Genomic DNA, 14,914 nt, shown 5'->3' on the forward strand with positions numbered 1-14,914 from the left:
TTTGACTGTATGATAACAAATTTTAGTAATTAATTTTCAAATGAAGGTTTTTTAATATTCAGCAAGGATGTGCAACTGATAATGTTTCTGTCAATCTGGCAGCCACTGAAGACGTTGCAGTTAGTGGGATTGACAACTGTTTTTGGAGTTCATTTAATCATTGCGTCTAACTCAATTTCTAAAGAATGAGGCTGAAGACATCGCTTTTGAAAGAACCAAAACATATCCTTTTAATTCATTAATTTTTTGGTTTTGTAATAGGTATTAGTTTACAGACAAAAATGCAAAATTAACCATCTTTTTAAACTGCAAGAATGTATAGCTTTAAATTAGTGACTCATGTTTGAAATTTGAGATCTAGTATGACACGTGTGTTCTAGACTGTTGTCAAAGCAGATTTATAATTTTCATCTTAAGCTCATATTAGATTTTTTTTTAATTGGTTGCTTTATCTAGAGACAAAATAGGACAATTTGGGTTGATTCTCTTTTGTTTCCAATTTGATAATAAAATAAATAAAAAATCACAATAACTTCCCCACCTAAAATGTGTTCTGACCCTATCCAAATAGTTTATAACAGAGTTAAGCATATTGTACAGAACAGTGTCAAATATATGAAGTAAAAGCATGAGGATGCTAGTCTGCAAAAGATAGTCTGATTAATGTAATTTGACATTGCTGGCCATAAAATTAGGCCATTTACTAAGTCAACTTTGATATTCACCAATCAACTTATTAAATAGAATGCTGCTGTAACAAAACATTAATTCTGATAGTTAGAACATAATTTGTCGGAGATGAGAGATCACCAATCACCCAGTTAAAGCTCACTCCAAGCATAGTAGCTGTCCCATAATAATGGTATCTAATTGTGTTTTAGATAACACAAGTAGTTTTGCCTGTTATGGTAGGTTACTACAATTCTGAGTAAAATAAAAATACCGATGGCTGTCCTAAATTTATTTTTTCACTAATTTCTATTCAGGTTTCCTGGTTTAACTTTATGGCTTACTTTGAAGTAATAATTTGCATTACAACCCTATTTAATCAATAATAATAATTTAAAAATCTTGCATCATGCCTGCAAAATCTTACTTCGCGTTGTTACACTTTTGCCACACTTTTGTGTCAGTTGTTTTCCATTATAAATTCCTATGTCTGCATTTATAATGGAAACTGCTGATGTAAACTTGTCATAATGTAATTGCACCCTGCTGTCAGTGTTGGCGGTGTAACAGTGACTTAGATGAAGGAATAGAGAGCCATATATCCAAGTTCGCTGATGACACGAAGTTAGGTGGCACAGTAAGTAGTGTGGATGGGGGAAAAAGTTGCAAAGGGATATTGGTAGATTAAGTGAGTGGGCAAAACTGTGGCAGATGGAGTTCAATGTGGGGAAATGTGAGGTCATTCACTTTGGACCTAAGAAAGACAGATCAGAGTATTTTTTAAATGGTGAGAAGCTAGGAATTGTGGAGGAGCAGAAAGATTTAGGGGTCAAAGTACAGAAATACTAGAAGCTAGAGGACAGGTACAAAAAAGGGCTAATGGAATGTTAGGCTTTATCTCAAGAGGGCTTGGATACAAAGGGGTGGAAGTTATGCTACAGTTGTTAGACTGCATCTGGAGTACTGCGTTCATTTCTGGGCACCGCACCTTAGGAAGAATATCTTGGCTTTGGAAGGAGTGCAGCGCAGATTCATTAGAATAATACCGAGGCTAGAAGGGTTAAATTATGAGGACTGGTTGCATAGACTAGGCTTGTGTTCCCTTGAGTTTAGAAGATTATGGAGTGATCTAATTGAGATGTTTAAGATGATTAAAGGATTCAATAGGGTAGATAGGGAGAAACTATTTCCTCTGGTGGGGAGTCCAGAACAAGGGGGCATAACCTTAAAATTAGAGGTAGGCCATTCAGAGGTGAAACCAGGAAGCATTTTTTCACACAAAGTGTAGAGGAAATCTGGAACTCTCCACCAAAAAGCTATTGAGGCTAGGTCAATTAAAAATTTCAAAACTGAGATTGATAGATTTTTGTTAGGTAATTGTATTAATGGATATGGAACCAAGATGGGTAAATCTGTCCAGATCCAGAAGGGTGCGAAGGAAACGAACCGCTGTACTGGGTGGTAGGACAGAGTGCAGAGAGATTGTGTTTTTAAGTTAGATGACCCATTGGAGTAGGCTAGTTTATGTGTGTTCTTTATTTTTGTAATGGTATGCAAACAGAAGTCTCATTCTTCTGTGCGTTTAGCTTACTTTAGAATAAAACAGCTTACATTTCAAATGAAGCTTCTCTTCACCTACTGTTAATTTGGTCTGCCTTCAGAGAAATTAAAGGAGTACACATGCATAAGACACAGAGATCCAGTCCAGAACATAAGTGAGTTTCATTATTATACCCCCGGGTCTTAAAACCACACTAGTAGATATAGGGTAGTGGGAGTCAACTTCCATAAGAAGTGGGCAATCAGACTGCTTAAGGAACTGACTGATACCACTGAATCTGAATAGATATCTGACGCAGACCCAAATTTGTAATACCTCTTCATGTCTGCACTTTTCCAAAATAAAAAGCCCTAGTTCTTTGAGCCTATCCTGATAACTAAGGGCCCTTAGACCAGATATTAATTGAGTAGTCCTCCTCATCATCTTCCAGGGCCTCTATTTCCCATCATGTGAGGTGACCAAATCTCTAGATGCACCCAGCCCAAGACCTTGTACAAGGAAAGGATTATAATTCTAGTTTTGTATTTAGTTGTCCTAGCTATAATTCTGACACCCTATTTGCTTTCGCAACTGTATTGTGACCCATTCATGAACTACAATTCCGAGGCCCTTCTGCTTTGCAGCCTTGAGCATGCAACCCTGCATGGTATATTCATGCCTGGAATTGTCCAAACCCAAATGCATCATGCTGACTTGTCTATATTGAAAGATATCTGCGAGATATGGGCCCATTCACCCACTGTGTCTAGATTTGTCAACAAACAACTTTCGCACATAACTTCATGTCAACACAAACTTACGGATCATTACCTGTTGTCTTTATCCAGATCGTTAATAAAGATGGTGAAGAGCAATGGACATAACCCTGATGCCAGTGACTTCACGAGTGGCCAGCCCCCACTCAGCACTGCTACCATTAATAATTATCCTCTGTCTACACAAAACTAATTCTTTATCCAGTCTAAGATCTGCCCACCAATCTCACAAGATGCAAACTGACCTAGCATCCTTTGTCTGGCACTTTATCAAAAGCTGTTTGAAAATCTAGATACACAATATCTACTGGGTTTCCATCATTCAGAAACTTTGTAACCTCCTCAAATAATTCAATCAAGTTGGTAAGACAGGACCTCCTTTCTCCGAAACCATGCTACGATCCCCTAATAGCCCCTTCTCTTTCAAGCTGTTCAGGCATCTCGTCTCCAGTGATCACTTCTAGAAACTTGGCTACAGCTGAAGTTAAACTAATGGGCCTACAGTTTCCTGGTTCTGACTTTGCATGCTAATGGGCAGATTTAGGGTGGATTTCTACACTTTGTGAGGGAGGAAGGAGTTAAGACCAGCCATCCATGCACACTACTCGTGGTAGACCTGGCTAGGTGCATTAATAACTGCAGAATCTTTTAAAAGTAATGTCCAGTTGATTTGCCTACAAAACAGGTGACTACACTTTTTAAAAAAAAGTGATTCAGGACACTCTGAGGATGTGAAACACGCTATATACATGCAAATTTTTCTTTAAAATGCTCGGAATTGTATGAGAAATTTAACAGTAATATAGGATGTTTAAAAAAATGTTCTCCGTTACATATAGGGCAGATTTTAAATTTAAATATTTTCACTTCATTTTTCTCCCCATCTGAAGGGTTATTGGGGTATGATTCCACAAATATTAATTACCCTCTGGTAGTGACTACAATTCATGTGTGAGCCTGGACATTGGTGTTGGTAGGCAATCCAACTGTGGAAGATGTCATGGCCAAGCGAGAACCAATCCTTACCCATCAAGAATGGGAACCCTGGCCAGTTTCCCCCTCCCTAACTTAGCTGCAGTGGCCAATTGTAGTGCCCATACTGCTGCCTCCGCTGAGATTGGCTAACTTAAAATGATGCATTTATAAATAATTACTTTCCAATAAAATACACTGCTAACTTTTTTCAGCAAATTTCATATTTGTTAAACTGTGACTGTACACTAGTGGTGCCCTTTCTGTCTGCATACATTTCAATTTTATAGTAACTATTCTGTAGCAGTTTTAGAAATATTTGTCATAATCGATTTCCTCCCTTCCCCTTTCCAACTAAAAGTGTGTGAGAAAATGTTAGCCAGCAGCTACAACTTAAACTGCAGGTGGATAAAGGATAGACATAATGGGTATAAAGAGACATGGTTAAAATCAAGTGCAGGCAAGATATTTACATATCTGGTTTTAGAATAGTCAAAAGAAAATTAGACTAGATTTCAGGTTATTTGTTCTAGATTTACTTTGAAGAGAAAAAAACAAAGTTGAATGACTTATTTGTTGCTTCTGAAAGTCTCTGGATGCTGCAATTTGGAGTCTAGAACACTAATTAAATTCAATGTGGGATTTAAGCAAAGCTTAAGCTTCTATCTGGTGGCATCCTGTTTCAAAAATGATAGCATTCAGAGGAATAGTTCCCTGCCGACAGTATTATTAGACGTAAAAAACCTTCAAACATGTGGAATAGCCCTAACTATGGAACACCCTCTGTTAATTTAAATTTGGTTTACTGTTTGTTTCTAAATTGGATTTGAACTTTTTAATGCAGATGTGGGTAAATGAAGGATTCAGTCCACCTCCTAGTTAAAGGTCATGAAGCAGCGTTACTGGGCATATACAGAATATTGTCTGGGTTCTCAGCCAGTGATGTTGAACAATATGGGAGGAGATGAAAATAAGGATAACATGTCAACAAAAGTGTACTTTTCTTCTTTCCTTTCTTTCTTTCACCCACTCTCTCTCTTCCCCCTCTCTCTCTTTCCCCTTTTTTGCCAGTTTCTTCCCCACTCATTCAATCCCTTTCTAAATTTTTCTCACCTCTTAGTTGATAACATACTTACATATTTTTGAAGGTGGTCATTTGCTGTCAGTGCCACTTTTCAGTCAGTTGGTGACAGGTGTGGCAGTACATTCTTCGTACTTTGCCTGCCAATAGGGAAATGGTCGACCTCTAATTAGCGTACCTCAGCCGATGGCTAAAGTTGTAGGAGTTACCTTTTTTGTCACTGTTGGAGCCAGATAAAGCTAGTTAAGAAGAATGGTATGTCAAAACAAGTAAAATATTGTAAATACAGTGGCTGTTCTAGTTTTATTTTCATTGACACATGAAGGTGAAGGACCAAAGGAAAACAAAAACAACTTGCTTTTATACAGCCCCTTTAAAGATGAAAAACAGTTCAAAGTGTTTCACAGAGAAATAATCAAAAAAAAAATGACACCAAGCCAAAGATGGAGATATTAGGAAGAATGACCAAAAACATGGTCAAAGAGGTGGATTTTAAGGAGGAGAGAAAGGTAGAGTGGTTTAGGGAGGGAATTTGAGGGTGTGGGGCCGAAGCTGCTGAAGGCATGGTCGCCAATAACAGGGCAAAGGGAGGAGGTAATGCACAAAAGGCCAGAGTCAGAGGAACGGAGAATTCGGGGGTGGGGGTTGTAGGGCTGGAGGAGGTTACAGAGATATTGAGGGGCAAGGCCATGATGGAATTTAAACACAAGGAACAGAATTTTTAATTTGAAGTGTTGGGGTTTTGGGGCCATTGTAGGTCAGAGAGGGATGGGTGATGGGAACTTGATGCTGGATAGGATGCGAAGATAATGAAAGAGATGAGGTAAATCAGGAAATGGTGATTAGGAAGTATGTTGTGCTTGTCTTTTGAAAACCTGATTGCAGGATGAAGAAGAAACAGGAAGGCCAGAATTTCTTCAGTTTTACGGTCTTAGAAGTAGGAAACAATGTCTTTATTTCAACACCAAGAAGAGAAAAAAACAAAGTTGAATGACTTTTTTGGAACTTAGAAGGAGCATGAACAGCAAGTTCAGAGGAGCACAACCATAGTAGAACCTCTAAAATAGAAAGAGAAAGGAAAGTTGTGACGGAGAAGTTGAAAGCTAGTGTTGAGAGAGAGATCACCTTCAGCTATGGATAGGAGGAAAACATTTTTAAAAATTTATTCTTGGGATGTGGGCATCGCTGGCACAGCTGATATTTATTACCAATCCCTGGTTGCCCTTAAGGTGGTGGTGGCCTTCTTGAACCGCTGCAGTCCATGTGGTGAAGGTACTCGCACAATACTATTAGGTAGGGTGTTCCAGGATTTTCATCCACGACAATGAAGGAATGGCCGATATATGTCCCAAACCAGGATGATGTGTGACTTGGAGAGGAACTTGATGGTATTCCCATGCACCTGCTGCCCTTGTCCCTCTAGGTGGTGGAGGGCATGGATTTGGAAGGTGCTGTTGAAGAAGCCTTAGCGAGTTGCTGCAGTGCATCCTGTAGATAGTACACATTGCAGTTACGGTACGCCAGTGGCGCAGGGTGTGGATGTTTAGCTTAGTGAATGAGCTGCCGATCAAGCGGACTGCTTTGTCCTAGATAGTGTCGATCTTTTTGAGTGTTGTTGCAGCTGCACCCATCCAGCCAAGTGAAAAGTATTCCACCACTCCCTTGACTTGCACCCTGTAGATGGTGGAAAGGCTAGGTGGAGTCAGGAGTGAGCCACTCGCTGCACAATACCCAGCTTGCTCTAGTAGCCATGTCAATTATGTGGTTCGTCCAGTTGAATTTCTGGTCAATGGTGACCCCCCCCCCCAGGATGTTGACGGTGGGGGACTTGGCGATGGTAATGCCATTGAATGCCAAAGAGAGGTGGTTAGGTGCTCTCTTGTTGGAGATGGTCACTGACTCGCACTTGTATGGCATGAATGTTACTTGCCACTTATCAGCCCAAGAAGGGATGTTGTCCAGATCTTGCTGCACGAGGGAATGCTTCATTATCTGTGGAATTGTGAATGGAACTGAGCACAGTTCAATCATCAGCGAACAGCCCCGCCTCTGACCTAATGATGGAGGGAAGGCCATTGATGAAGCAGCTGAAGATAGTTGGGCCTAGGACGCTGCCCTGAGGAACTCCTGAAGAGCAGAGATGATTGGCCTCCAACAACCACTACCATCTTCCTTTGTGCTAGGTATGACTCCAGCCACTGGAGAGTTTTCCCCCTGATCCCCATTGACTTCAGTTTTACTAGGACTCCTTGGTGCCACACCTGGTCAAATGCTGCCTTGGTGTCAAGGGCAGTCACTCTAACCTCACCTCTGGAATTCAGCTCGTGTCTGTGTTTGGACCACTGTTGTAATGAGGTCCTGGCAGAATCGAAACTGCGCGTCGCTGAGCAGATTATTGATAACTGCAGCTTGATAGCACTGTTGACGTCTTCGTTATTTCACTGATGATTGGGAGTAGGCTGATAGGACTGTAATTGGCCAGGTTGGATTTGTCCTGCTTTTTGTGGACAGGACATATTTTCCACATTGTTGGGTAGATGCCAGAGTTGTAGCTGTACTGGAACAGCTTGACTAAAAATGCAGATAGTTCTGGAGCACAGGTCTTTAGTCTACAGCCCAGATGTTGTTGGGGCCTGTAGCTTTTGTTGTGTTAGTGCACTCAGCCGTTCCTTGATGTAATGTGGAGTGAATTATATTGGCTGAAGACTGACGTCTGTGATGTGGGGACTGAGGAGGAGTTTGAGAAGGATGATCCACTTGGCACTTCTAGCTGAAGATAATTCTAAATGCTGCAGTCTTGTCTTTTGCACTCAACGTGCTGGGCTCCGCCATGGACAGATGCTCCTGTGACAGATTGGTGAGGACGAGGTCAAGCAGGTTATTCTCTCGTGTTGGTTCTCACACCTCCTGCCATAAGCCCAGTCTGGCAGCTAAGTCCTTCAATACTTGGCCAGCTTGCTCAGTGGTGGTATTACTGAGCCATTCTTGGTGATGGACATTTAAATTCTTACCCAGATTACATCTTGTGCCTATGGTGCCCTTAGTGCTTCCTTCAAGTGATGTTCAACATGGAACAGTACTGACTCATCAGCTGAGGGAGGGTGGTAGATGGTAATCAGCAGGAAGTTTCCTTGTCCACGTTTGACCTGAAGCCATTAGACTTCATGGGGTCTGGAGTCAATGTTGCGGACTCAGAGTCACTCCCCGCCACCCCCTGACTGTAGACCACTGTGCCCTCATCTCTGATGAGCCTGCTTTCTGGTGGTACAGGACATACTCAGGGATGGTGATGGAGGAACCTGGGACATTGGCTAATGTGGGAACCTGAGGAGGAGGATGAGTCTGTGAATGTGACTATGTCAGGCTGTTGCTTGACCTGCCTGAGGGACAGCTCTCCCAACTTTGGCACCAGTCCCCAGATGTTAGTGAGACAGACTTTGCAGGATTGACTGGACTTGGTGTGCCTTTGTTGTGTCCCATTTCGATGCCTAAGTCGCAGCTGAGTGGTTCGTCGAATTTGATTCTTGTTTTTCTTTCTAGCGTTTTGACACAACCAAATGGCTTGCAAGGTCACTTCAGAGGGCAGTTGAGTCAACTGAGTAAGGACAACAGGTTTCTTTCCCCAATGGACATTAGTGAACCTGTTGGGTTTTCACATTACGACAACTTCATGGTCACTTTTGTTGATAACCAGAATTATCTTCCAGATTAAAAAAAAATGTAATTCAAATTCTAAAACTGCCATGGTGAGATTTGAACTCACATTCTCTGGATTACTAGCCCAGAAACATAACTACTACACTACCGTACCCATAATAAGTATAATCTTGAGGTATTAAAAAAAAGGGAAGGCTGACCTGGATCAACTCGGACAGAATTTTAAAATGTTTTGCTCTTCTGAATCTAAGGCTGAACCAAGTTGCTGTTAAATTGACCGTTCTCAAAAGTGAAGTTGCCAAATTAAAGGTGAGTTGACAGAGGAGGTAAACTTGGCATTAGTTCAACTTACAAAAAAACAGAACCTGATTCCTGTGTCATGGAAAGCTGAAAACTCTATATTTTGTATGGTCCTTCAGATCAAAAGCTATGGAAGACAAACCCTTAAGACCCATGTTTGGTAGAATGTATTGCTCAGGTTGGATGTAATGCTATATATTGGGAAAGATGGAAAACAGCAAAGATCTGATTCATTAAAGATTCATAGCCACAGAATATTCTTGCATTCTTCACCTGCTAAACATGGAGCAGTTTTTCCTGCATAATACAGTATGTATTAACTGAAGGCTACAGTTACTGATCTCATACTGGCATCCATAGAGTGTTAGGTGTAGTTGACGGACCAGTATTACACTGTTGACCGTGTATCAATATTGGTTGCATTGAGATCAGCCAGAAAGGAGCTCTGCATATGCATGCTATACCCAGGTGACCAATTTTAAATGTTAGAAGATTGTGGGAGGGAATCTGTTCTTTTACAACATTAAAAAAAAATTCAAACAAATATTTAAAAGTTTCAAGTAGGTCCAGCAAAACTGGACGCTTTAAAACATGGCTTTGCACTGACCTGGAGTTATATTGCAGCTGGTGCATGTCCAAAGTGGTGCAAGTTGACATCCTGGCAGGGGTTGTTCAATGTTTGGCTTTAGTGTGCTTGGAAGTTAGATCCAGACCTGACTCCAAGTTACAATGCTACTTTTGTGTCGATGTGTACCTAAAACCACTTCATATTGATACGAAAATGGCAATACAACTGTACCCTTGGATATCTGTTTTCTCAATTGTGGAAAAGCGTTACCTCAAAAAACCCTTTAAAGTCTGAACTATTTTATAAAGACTTAGAACGTTCAAACATCTGAGGTTACATCGCAACATTGACTGTACTCCAAAACTACTTCATTGGCTGTGAAGTGCTTTGGAGTGTCCTAAAGATGCTATAATAATGAAAGTTCTTTTCTATATCTGCCAACTAAATAGTACATATTTGTTGAAGATCAAGAAAATGGCGTCTTGGATGGGAGTGGGGGGGGGGGGCATAAAATCCACCAGATGGCGCCATATCTACATAGGTCCCTGGAGAGCTTTATATAATGCAAGATTGCAAGTCATTGATTTACTTTAACACAATTAGCCTGGTTTTTACATGATCCACAATACACTAAGGAAGATGGGGAAACAAAGAATGCCTAATTGCTGGAGATGTGGGATTAGTGATGAAGTACATTGTTTTTTGGGATGCCCTCAAATTTGCTCGGGATGTACATATCCTTCAATCTAGTAACCTTATGTTCTGCTAGACACAGCTCTTCTGTGATCTCAATTGCAAACTAGATCGCCTCTTCAGACATTGGTTGCTTGTAAGTGCATCCTGTGCTCATAGAAGGATCTGTATGCTGCAAGGTTTAGCAGCTGTCTGGAGGAAATACTTCCAAAATGCAATCTTGTACATCTTGGGCCGGATTTTGCTCTGAGCGGCATTAGACTTGCACTTGCCCATAGACTTTCTATGAACTTTTGCATAGCAAATTACTGTCAACAGGACAGCCAAATGATGTGGTGCCCTCTACAGGGTATTTGTGTATCACCGTAACCAATCAGATTGAAGAATCGTTAATAACAGTAGTCAGAATCAGGAAGTGTAAGTCAGAATAGTGAATTCAATGTCAAATCGGGTACAGAAAGTGAAATAAAGAGAGGGTAAGAAAGGCTGAATTAAGAGACAGAGATAAAAGAGACAGAAATAAAAAATTTTAAAAACATATTTACATTTTTTTAAAATGTCCAACAATAATTAAAATCTGAAGGAATGAGACTCCACACTTGTAAAAGTGAATTTTCAGTGCCAGAGAGGTTGTTTGGCAGTAATTAAGACTTACCACACTGTTAAAAGGGTATTGAGACTTGAAATGACAACTTTTTTTGGCGAGTTTAGTCCGTATCTTTGAGACGTACAGGAACTTATTTGAATGGTGAGTCAGCCGGCGAGATGCAGTTTTCACGCTGCTTTTGGAGGAGCATCGAATCTTGAACAGCGTTTAACTGCGCATGTGCAGTCGTGGAAGTTACTGTTCGATTTGCACATGAATAATGGTGAGCACTGTTAGCCTCACTGTTATTTTTACAGCAAAATCCGGCCCCTTTTGTTTAAAAAGGAAGGGGAGATAAAAGAATACAAGGAGTTGGAAGTTCCTCAAAAAAGGTAATTGTTAAAGGAAAATTTGATAAGATGTAATTGTTCACCCATCTCAGGATAACACTAGCATCTGGACTACCTCAAGGCGAGAATTATACAGGAGAGGATAGACAGAACTAATGAAATGTTTTTTGCATATGGCAGTGCAACGGATATTAAATATGGGCTCATTGAAAATATAGGTCAGTTATAAGTGGGGATTGTTGGAGAAGGGAAATATGAACAGAAATGGGGCCAGGATTTCTGTGCAAGGCAATTAGGAAATATTTAATTTGCAAATGACGTAGGAAATGTTTCGTTTTATATCAGTTTTGTACTTGATCTGACAGTTTACCAAATTATCCAGCATATGGAAGGGGAGATAAATGAATACAAAAGAATAAAAGAATTTTAAAAATCCTCAGGGCAAGTACTTTGCATCGGTATTCACTAAAGAAGAGGATGCTACCAATGTCGCAATAAAGGAGGAGGTAGTAGAGGATAAAAATAAAGAGAAGGTACCTAAAAGGGTGGCAGCACTCAAAGTAGAAAAGTCACCCAGTCCAGATGGGATGCATCCTAGGTTGCTGAAGGAAGTAAGGGTGGAGGTAGCAGGGGCTCTCGCCCACAATCTTCCTATCCTCCTTAGATGTGGGAGGACTGGAGGATTGCAAATGTTACAACCCTGTTCAAAAAAGGGGAGAGGGATAAACCTGGCAATTACAGGCCAGTCAGCCTAACGTATGTGTTAGGAAAACCTTTAGAGTCAATAATCCGAGACAAAATGAATTGTCACTTGGAAAAATATGGGTTAATAAATGACAGCTGGCACTGATTTGTTAAAGGCAAATCATGTTTGACTAACTTGATTGAGTTCTTTGATGAAGTAACGGAGAGAGTTGATGAGGGTAGTGTGGTTGATGTTGTGTATATGGACTTTCAAAAGATGTTTGCTAAAGTACCACATAATAGACTTATTAGAAAAATTGAAGCCGATGGAATTAAAGGGGCAGTGGTAGCATGGATTCAAAATTGGCTGGGAGACTGAAAGCAGAGAGTAGCAGTGAACGGTTGTTTTTCACACTGGAAGGAAGTATACAGTGGTGTCCCCCAAGAGTCAGTATTAGGATCACTGCTCTTTTTGACATATATTAATGACCTGGACTGGACATAATATTAAAGTTTGCAGATGACACGAAATTTGAAAATGTAGTAAACAGTGAGGAGGACATGGACAGACTGGTAAAATGGGCAGACAGACGGCAGATGCAATTTAACACAGAGAAGCGTGAAGTAATGCATTTTGGTAGGAAGAATAAGGAGAGGCAATATAAACGAAATGGTACAAATTTAAAGGGAGTTCAGGAACAGAGAGACCTGGGGGTGCATGTACACAAATCTTGAAGGTGGCAGGACAAGTTGAGAAGGCTGTTTAAAAAAGCATATGGGATCCTTGGCTTTATAAACAGAGGCATTGAGTACAAAAGCAAGGAAGTTATGCTGAACCTTTATAAATCACTGGTTAGACCCCAGCTGGAGTATTGTGTCCAATTCTGGGCACCGCACTTTTGGAAGGATGTCAAGGCCTTAGAGAGGGTGCAGTGGAGATTTACTAGAATGCTACCAGGGATGAGGGACTTCAGTTATGCGGAGAGACCAGAGAAGCTGGGGTTGTTCTCCTGAGAACAGAGACAGTTAAGGGGAGATTTAATAGAGGAGTTCAAAATCATAAAGGGTTTTGAGAAGAGTAAATAAGGAGAAACTCTTTTCAGTGGCAGAAGGGTCGGTAACCAGAGGACACAGATTTAAGGTAATTGGCAAAAGAACCAGAGGTGAGATGAAGACATTTCTTTTTTACGCAGCGAGTTGTTACGATCTTGAATGCAATGACTGAAAGGGTGGTGGAAGCAGATTCAGTAATAACTTTCAAAAGGGAATTGGATAAATACTTAAAGGGGAAAATTTTGCAGGGCTATGGGGAAAGGGCAGTTGAATGGGATTAATTGGGTAGCTCTTTCAAAGAGCCGGCACAAGCACGATGGGCCGAATGGCATCCTTTCGTGCTGTATCATTCTATGATTCTACTTCCAATAGGGGAAGTATAGACTGCAGCAATAAAGTAATCTCATATTTTACTAACTTAGATTCCTAGCTTTTGCTCTTTGAATTGCTGAAGGAGGCACTGTTGACTTTAGTAACAGTAGAAAAAGAGTGAAAACTGTACACGTAGACATATATAGTTACTATGAATGCCTAGATTAGAATAGGGAAGATAAAGGAGAAGGTACTGAATATAAAGTGCTCCAAACCTCAGTGTAATGAGGAATGTTTAAATATTCCACCATACAGTTTAGTTTTAGTGTTCACCTGGCAGTCAAAAATGAATGAACAATACTGAAAATATACATGTATACTTGTATCTCCATTATTCAGGCCTGGCCAGTTGCTTTCTATGGTCTCAGCAGCACCTAAGTAATTATGTTCAATGCAATATTTGATCCCCATTATCATTTCTAAAACAAAATAAACCTCCCCCAGTTGTTCAATTAATTTATCTAGTGAGTAGCTGAGCCATGCAGACTAGGAACATGTTTGATATCTGATCTGAACTGAGCTAAGCTAACTGATCTCAGCCAGTAGAAAGGTAGAGATGCTACAATATGCTTTGACACCTCTGGGTCAGAGATGAGAAAATCAACTAGAGTTCCCACTCCTGATTGCTGACCATACTCCTTATCCAGCAATCCCTTGCTGGAAGTGCATGTGTGTGGATGTTGGGTGAAGACAGAATTGGGCTCAGCTGTGATTGCTCACAGCAGCTGAATAGTCTCCTAACACTCACTGTTGAGGTTCACGTGAAAAATGGCCTCGGATGAGGTACTGAAGTGTGCCCAACGTCAGCAGAACCTTACCCAGCACGAAGTCACTGCCTTCAGAAGATAAAGAAAGAGGAAAAAGTTATGCCCATCAAGGTGAGATATGGTAGAATGGGAATTGATTACTTGCCCATTCCAGACATCTATTATCATTGGCATTATCAGGATTAGCACAATTAGATGCAAGGGAAAAGCTGACAATACGCAGCCCCAGCCTCAACATTTTCCATTTCCCTGCATTGTGGCTTTTCTGAGTATACTTGTCCAATTAGAAGTAGCTTTATGTTAAGGGTCCATGACCATTAGGAATTGCCTAAACTAATCTCCCATAAGACCCTAGATGGATGGGACTTTCAGCTATCAATCTGGATTGGGCTCAAACGTGAATGAAGGGATGGTGTGTCAATGGGAATCAGGGGTAAAACTCTCCAGTGGCTGGAGTCATACCTTGCACAAAGGAAGATGGTAGTGGTTGTTGGAGGCCAATCATCTCAGCCCCAGGGCATTGCTGCAGGAGTTCGTCAGGGCAGTGTCCTAGGCCCAACCATCTTCAGTTGCTTCATCAATGACCTTCCCTCCATCATAAGGTCAGAAATGGGGATGTTCGCTGATGATTGCACAGTGTTCAGTTCCATTCGCAATCCCTCAAATAATGAAGCAGTCCGTGCCCGCATGCAGCAAGACCTAGACAACATCCAGGCTTGGGCTCATAAGTGGCAAGTACCATTCGCGCCAGATAAGTGCCAGGCAATGACCATCTCCAACAAGAGAGAGTCTAACCACCTCCCCTTGACATTCAACGGCATTACCATCGCCGAATCCCCCACCATC

At 40.9% G+C, this 14,914-nt stretch overlaps 2 protein-coding genes across 2 annotated transcripts in view; one reads left to right on the top strand and one right to left on the bottom strand.

Annotated features, from left to right (window-relative positions):
• smc4 (structural maintenance of chromosomes 4) overlaps positions 1 to 5,190 on the bottom strand; it is a 78,855-nt gene extending 73,665 nt beyond the window's left edge. The window contains exon 1 of the mRNA XM_067995375.1: positions 5,094 to 5,190. The gene's annotated coding sequence lies outside the window, so the exon portion shown is untranslated. The remainder of the gene's footprint in view (positions 1 to 5,093) is intronic.
• ift80 (intraflagellar transport 80 homolog (Chlamydomonas)) overlaps positions 1 to 14,914 on the top strand; it is a 203,265-nt gene that overhangs the window by 1,907 nt on the left and 186,444 nt on the right. The window lies entirely within an intron of this gene.

This window comes from Heptranchias perlo, chromosome 13 (assembly GCF_035084215.1).
Source record: "Heptranchias perlo isolate sHepPer1 chromosome 13, sHepPer1.hap1, whole genome shotgun sequence".
In the NCBI taxonomy this organism is placed as follows: Eukaryota; Metazoa; Chordata; class Chondrichthyes; order Hexanchiformes; family Hexanchidae; genus Heptranchias; species Heptranchias perlo.